Source organism: Triticum aestivum, chromosome 4A, assembly GCF_018294505.1.
Source record: "Triticum aestivum cultivar Chinese Spring chromosome 4A, IWGSC CS RefSeq v2.1, whole genome shotgun sequence".
Classification (NCBI taxonomy): Eukaryota; Viridiplantae; Streptophyta; class Magnoliopsida; order Poales; family Poaceae; genus Triticum; species Triticum aestivum.
The window spans coordinates 478,854,098-478,861,659 of NC_057803.1; positions in this window are offsets into that span (position 1 = coordinate 478,854,098).

Here is a 7,562-nt window from a genome sequence, read left to right on the forward strand (position 1 = left end):
TCGTGCCTTCCTCGTTGATTGCTTTACATAGACTCCAAGTCCCCTAGATCACGTTTGTTCCGAAAATCACGTTCCTGAAGGTTTCATTCCGTTTGGACTCCGTTTGATATCATTTTCCTTTGAAACACTGAAATAGGCAAAAAACAGCAATTTGGGCTGGGCCTCCGGTTAATAGTTTAGTCCCAAAAATAATATAAAAGTGTATAATAAAGCCCATTAAACATCCAAAACAGAATATAATATAGCATGGAACAATAAAAAATTATAGATACGTTGGAGACGTATCACATTTCTAATATTATATGTGGATGACATATTGTTGATTCGAAATAATACAAATTTTTTGGATAGCATAAAAGGATACTTGAATAAGAATTTTTCAATGAAAGACCTCAGTGAAGCTGCTTATATATTGGGCATCAAGATCTATAGAGATTGATCAAGACGCTTAATTGGACTTTCACAAAGCACATACCTTGATAAAGATTTGAAGCAGTTCAAAATGGATCAGTCAAAGAAAGGGTTCTTGCCTGTGTTACAAGGTGTGAAGTTGAGTCAGACTCAATGCCCGACCACTGCAGAAGATAGAGAGAAAATGAAAGTCATTCCCTATGCCTCAACCATAGGTTCTATCATGTGTGCAATGCTGTGTACCAGACCTGATGTGTGCCTTGCTATAAGTTTAGCAGGGAGGTACCAAAGTAATCCAAGAGTGGATCACTGGACAACGGTCAAGAACATCCTGAAATACCTGAAAAGGACTAAGGATATGTTTATTGTTTATGGAGGTGACAAAGAGCTCGTCATAAATGGTTACATCGACGCAAAGCTTTGACACTGATCCGGATGACTCTAAGTCACAGATTGGATACATATTTATATTGAATGGTGGAGCTATCAGTTGGCACACTTCCAAGCAGAGCGTTATGGTGGGATCTACGTGTGAAGCGGAGTACATAGCTGCTTCGGAAGCAGCAAATGAAGGAGTCTGGATGAAGGAGTTCATATCCGATCTAGGTGTAATAGCTAGTGCATCGGGTCCAATGAAAATCTTTTGTGACAATACTGGAGCAATAGCCTTGGCGAAGGAATCCATATTTTACAAGAGAACCAAACACATCAAGAGACGCTTCAATTCCATCTGCGATCAAGTCAAGGAGGGAGACATAGAGATTTGCAAAATACACACGGATCTGAATGTTGCAGACCCGTTGACTAAGCCTCTCTCACGACCAAAACATGATCAGCACCAAGACTCCATGGGTGTTAGAATCATTACTATGTAATCTAGATTATTGACTCTAGTGCAAGTGGGAGACTGAAGGAAATATCCCCTAGAGGCAATAATAAAGTTGTTATTTATACTTCCTTATATCATGATAAATGTTTATAATTCATGCTAGAATTGTATTAACCGGAAACTTAGTACATGTGTGAATACATAGACAAATAGACTGTCCCTAGTATGACTCTACTAGACTAGCTCATTAATGAAAGATGGTTCGAGTTTCCTAACCATAGACATGTGTTGTCATTTGATGAATGGGATCACATCATTAAAGAATGATGTGATGGACAAGACCCATCTGTTAGCTTAGCATAATGATCGTTTAGTTTTACTGTTATTGCTTTCATCATGACTTATACATGTCCCTCTGACTATGAGATTATGCAACTCCCGAATACCGGAGGAACACCTTGTGTGCTATCAAACATCACAACGTAACTGGGTGATTATAAAGATGCTCTAAAGGTGTCTTCGATGGTGTTTGTTGAGTTGGCATAGATCGAGACTAGGATTTGTCACTCCGTGTATCGGAGAGGTATCTCTGGGCCCTCTCGGTAATGCACATCACTATAAGCCTTGCAAGCAATGTGACTAATGAGTTAGTTACGGGATGATGCATTACGGAACGAGTATAGAGACTTGCCGGTAACGAGATTGAAATAGGTATGATGATACCGACGATTGAATCTCGGGCAAGTAACATACCAATGACAAAGGGAATAACGTATGTTGTTATGCGGTTTGACCGATAAAGGCCTTCATAGAATATGTAGGAACCAATATGAGCATCCAGGTTCCGCTATTGGTTATTCACCGAAGATGTGTCTCGGTCATGTCTACATAGTTCTCGAACCCATAGGGTCCGCACGCTTAACGTTCGATGATGATTTGTATTATGAGTTATGTGATTTGATGACCGAAGTTTGTTCAGAGTCGCGGATGAGATCACGGACATGACGAGGAGTTTCGAAATGGTCGAGAGGTAAAGATAAATATATTGGAAGGTTATATTCGGACACCGGAATGGTTCCGAAGTGTTTCAGGTATTTTCTGGAGTACCGGGAGGTTACCGGAACCCCCCGGGGAAGTAGTGGGCCTTAATGGGATTTAGGGGAAAGGAGAGAAGGGCCTCAAGGGGTGGCTGCGCCACCCTCCATGGCTGGTCCGAATTGGACTAGGAGGGGGCGCCCCCCCCCTCTTTCCTTCTCCCCTCTTCCTCCTCCCCTCCTTCTCCTAGTTGGAATAGGAAAGGGGGGGTGGGATGCGAATCCTACTTGGACCAGGAGACCAAGTAGGACTCCCCCTTTGGTGCACCCCTTGGGCCGGCCTCCTCTTCACCCATCCTTTATATACTTGGGAGGGAGGCAGCCCAAAGGCACACCAAGTCTTCTCTTAGCCGATTGCGGTGCCCCCTCCACAGTTACACACCTCAGTCATATTGTCATAGTTCTTAGGCGAAGCCCTGCGCCGGTAACTTCTTCATCACCGTCGCCATGACGTCATGCTGATGGAACTCTCCCTCATCCTCAACTGGATCAAGAGGTCGAGGGATGTCATCGAGTTGAACGTGTGCTGAATGCGGAGGTGTCGTACGTTCGGTGCTAGAATCGGTTGGATCGCGAAGATGTTCGACTACATCAATCGCATTTCTAAATGCTTCCGCTTTTGGTCTACGAGGGTATGTGGACACACTCTTCCCGCTCATTGCTATGCTTCTCGTAGATAGATCTTGCGTGATTGTATGATTTTTTTTAAATATTGCGTTCCCCAATAGGGAGCGTCGGCGCCTCTGACCCGCGGCCGGCGCCGCAGACTCGACCGGCGAGCACTGCTCGCTTGGTCAGGGCCCAAGGCTCCGCTTTGCGGAGGGGTCGGGCTCGACGCTGCCAGTCCTGGGGTGTAGCCGTCCTGGCGTGGCTCGCCGTCTGCGCTTTGTCCGCCCTCCCCTGACCTCTCGGACGTCGGCCATCATCGGCGTTGGTGCCCCAGCTCCCATGCTCCGCAGGTCTCCGTTCCGGCCGTTTATCGCGGCTTTAGGCTTGTTGGCTCTTCAATTCCAGGCTTCCTCCCCCCAGGCGACTCTGGCCGGCCCTGCATCACGCTCCTGCTCCCGCGACAGTGGTGGCGGCGGCGGCTCGTCGAGGGGAAACCCTCCGAGCCTGCGACTCCCCCCGTTCGCAGGCCCCTGCGCTGGCAGGCCAGGGCATCCTGGGCCATGGCCCGTCTCCCCCTTCCCCACCCCCCTCTGCTGGGCAGGACCGGGTGGGCCGCCCCCCTCTCCAGGCCTTTCCGCGTGCCTTGATAACCCACAAGTATAGGGGATCGCAACAATTTTCGAGGGTAGAGTATCCAACCCAAATTTATTGATTCGACACAAGGGGAGCCAAAGAATATTCTCAAGTATTAGCAGCTGAGTTGTCAATTCAACCACACCTGGAAACTTAATATGCGCAGCAAGGTATTTAGTAGCAAAGTAATATGAGAGTTGTGGTAACGATAGCAAAAGTAATATTTTTGGTTTTATAGTGATTGTAACAGTAGCAACGGAAAACTAAATAAGCGAAGAACTATATATGAAAAGCTCATAGGCAATGGATCAGTGATGGATAATTATGTCGGATGTGATTCCTCATGCAATAGTTATAACATAGGGTGACACAGAACTAGCTCCAGTTCATCAATGTACTGTAGGTATGTATTCCGAATATAGTCATACGTGCTTATGGAAAAGAACTTGCATGACATCTTTTGTCCTACCCTCCCATGGTAGCGGGGTCCTACTGGAAACTAAGGGATATTAAGGCCTCCTTTTAATAGAGTACCGGACCAAAGCATTAACACATAGTGAATACATGAACTCCTCACACTACGGTCATCACCGGTAAGTATCCCGATTATTGTCACTTCGGGGTTAACGGATCATAACACATAATAGGTGACTATAGACTTGCAAGATAGGATCACGAACTCACATATATTCATGAAAACATAATAGGTTCAGATCTGAAATCATGGCACTCGGGCCCTAGTGACAAGCATTAAGCCTAGCAAAGTCATAGCAACATCCATCTTAGAACATAGTGGATACTAGGGATCAAACCCTAACAAAACTAACTCGATTACATGATAAATCTCATCCAACCCATCACCGTCCAGCAAGCCGACGATGGAATTACTCACGCACGGCGGTGAGCATCATGAAATTGGTGATGGAGGAAGGTTGATGATTACGATGGCGACGGATTCCCCTCTCCGGAGCCCCGAACGGACTCCACATCAGCCCTCCCGAGAGAGTTTAGGGCTTGGCGGCGGCTCTGTATCGTAAAACGCGACAAATCCTTCTCTCTGATTTTTTTCTCCCCGAACACAAATATATAGAGTTGGAGTTGAGGTCGAAGGAGCACCAGGGGGCCCACGAGGCAGGGGGCATGCCCAGGGGTGTAGGCGCACCCCCACCCTCGTGGACAGGGTGTGGGCCCCCTGGCCTTGATTCTTTCGCTAGTATTTTTAATATATTCCAAAAATAATCTCTGTTGATTTTCAGGTCATTCCAAGAACTTTTATTTCTGCACAAAAATAACACCATGGCAATTCTGCTGAAAACAGCGTCAGTCCACGTTAGTTCCATTCAAATCATGCAAGTTAGAGTCCAAAACAAGGGCATAAGTGTTTGGAAAAGTAGATACATTGGAGATGTATCAACTCCCCCAAGATTAAACCTTTGCTTGTCCTCAAGCAATTCAGTTGAAAAACAGAAAGTGATAAAGAAAAACTTTTACAAACTCTGTTTGCTCTTGTTGTTGTAAATATGTAAAGCCAGCATTCAAGTTTTCAGCAAAGATTATGAACTAACCATATTCACAATAACATTTAGGTCTCATGTTTACTCATATCAATGGCATAATCAACTAGCGAGCAATAATAATAAATATCGGATGACAACACTTTCTCAAAACAATCATAATATGATATAACAAGATGATATCTTGCTAGCCCTTTCTGAGACGGCAAAACATAAATGCAGAGCACCCCTGAAGATCAAGGGCTGACTGGAAATTGTAATTCATGGTGAAAGAGATCCAGTCAAGTCATACTCAATGTAAACTAACAATAATACATGCAAATGACAGCGGTTTTCTCCAACTGGTGCTTTTTAATAAGAGGATGATGACTCAACATAAAAGTAAATAGATAGGCCCTTCGAAGAGGGAAGCATGGATTTGTAGAGGTGCTAGAGCTTGATTTTGAAATAGAGATGAATAATATTTTGAGCGGTATACTTTCATTGTCAACATGACAACCGAGAGATATCGATATCTTCCATGCTACACACATTATAGGCGGTTCCTAAGCAGAATGGTAAAGTTTATACTCCCCCACCACCAACAAGCATAAATCCATGGCTTGCCCCAAACAACGGGTTCCTCCAACTAACAACAATCCTGGGGGAGTTTTGTTTGTAATTATTTTGATTTGAGCATGGGACTGGGCATCCCGTTGACCAGCCATTTTCTTGTGAATGAGGAGCGGAGTCCACTCCTCTTGAGAATAACCCGCCTAGCATGGAAGATAAAGACAGCCCTAGTTGATACATGAGCTATTCGAGCATACAAAATAGAATGTTTATTTGAAGATTTAGAGTTTGGCACATACAAATTTACTTGGAACGGCAGGTAGATACCGCATATAGGCAGATATGGTGGACTCATATGGAATAACTTTGGGGTTTATGGAGTTGGATGCACAAGCAGTATTCCCTCTTAGTACAAGTGAAGGCTAGAAAGAGACTGGGAAGCGACCAGCTAGAGAGCGACAACAATCATCAACACGCATTAAAATTAATCAACACCGAATGCAAGCATGAGTAGGATATAATTCACCATGAACATAAATATTGTGGAGCCTATGTTGATTTTTTTGCAACTACATGCGTGAACATGTGCCAAGTCAAGCCAATCGAATCGTTCAAAGGAGGATACCACCCTATCATACCACATCACAACCAGTTCAATAGCATGTTGGCACACAAGGTAAACCGTTATAAAGTCCTAGCAAATTAAGCATGGCATGAGCAACTATAATCTCTAATTGTCATTGCAAACATGTTTCATTCATAATAGGCTAAATCAGGCATGATGAACTAATCATATTTACAAAAACAAGAGAGGTCGAGTTCATACGAGCTTTTCTCATCTCAATCAGTTCATCATATATCGTCATTATTGCCTTTCACTTGCACGACTGAACAGTGTGGATAATAATAATAGTGCATGTTCATTGGACTAAGCTGGAATCTACAAGCATTCAATATACAGGAGAACACAAGGTAATATGAGCTCTTTGTTAGATCAACAATAATGCATATGAGAGCCGCTCAACATTTTCATCGTGGTCTTCTCCTCTCGACCCCCAAGGAAAAGAAAACAGACAAAACTATTTACACGGGAAAGCACCCAACGAGCAAAAGAAGAATGAGAAATCTTATTGGGATTTCTTTTTAGTTACTACTACTACAGGCATGGAAAGTAAACTAACTAAAAGCTACAACTACTTTTTTTTGTTTTTCTTAAGGTTTTTCAATCACACAAGAAGAAAGCTTAAAAACAAAATAAACTAGCATGGATGATACAAAGAAAAAGTATGAGCACCGACAACTGGCATGAGTGTGTGAACATAAATGTAATGTCAGTGAGAAATACATACTCCCCCAAGCTTAGGATTTTGGCCTAAGTTGGTCTATGCACATGGATCAAAACTGTAGCTGTGGTCGTACTGAGATGCAGCGACAATTGCCTCATGAGCTGCAGCTTGGAGGTGAGCTGCCTCTATCCTCCTCTCGTACTCGTTTGCCTCCTCCCTAGTTATAACATATCTCCTTTTTTCCTGAAAGTCAAAGAAAGTAGGAGCAGGGAGAGTGACGTGATAGGTGTGTCGTCTATCAAAGATTAGTCGGTACTAGAGGGACTGATCATTCCTCTTAACAAACTAATGAGGAACCATAGCATTATAATCTAAATAAGCAGGAGGAAGCTCAATATCATCTCCACATATGGGTATCTCAAGAAAATCAGCTAAACGGGTTGCATAAATTCCACGGAAGAAATCTCCATTAATACTATTATTATGCAACCTACGTGCAAGAATTGCCCCCCAAGTTATATTGTCTATCTCCTAATACGACACTCTAGAGAACACTAAGATCAGGAACACACATGTGACATGCCTCATCCTTACCGTTAATGCATCTACCTATGAAGAGAGCAAAATAATGTAT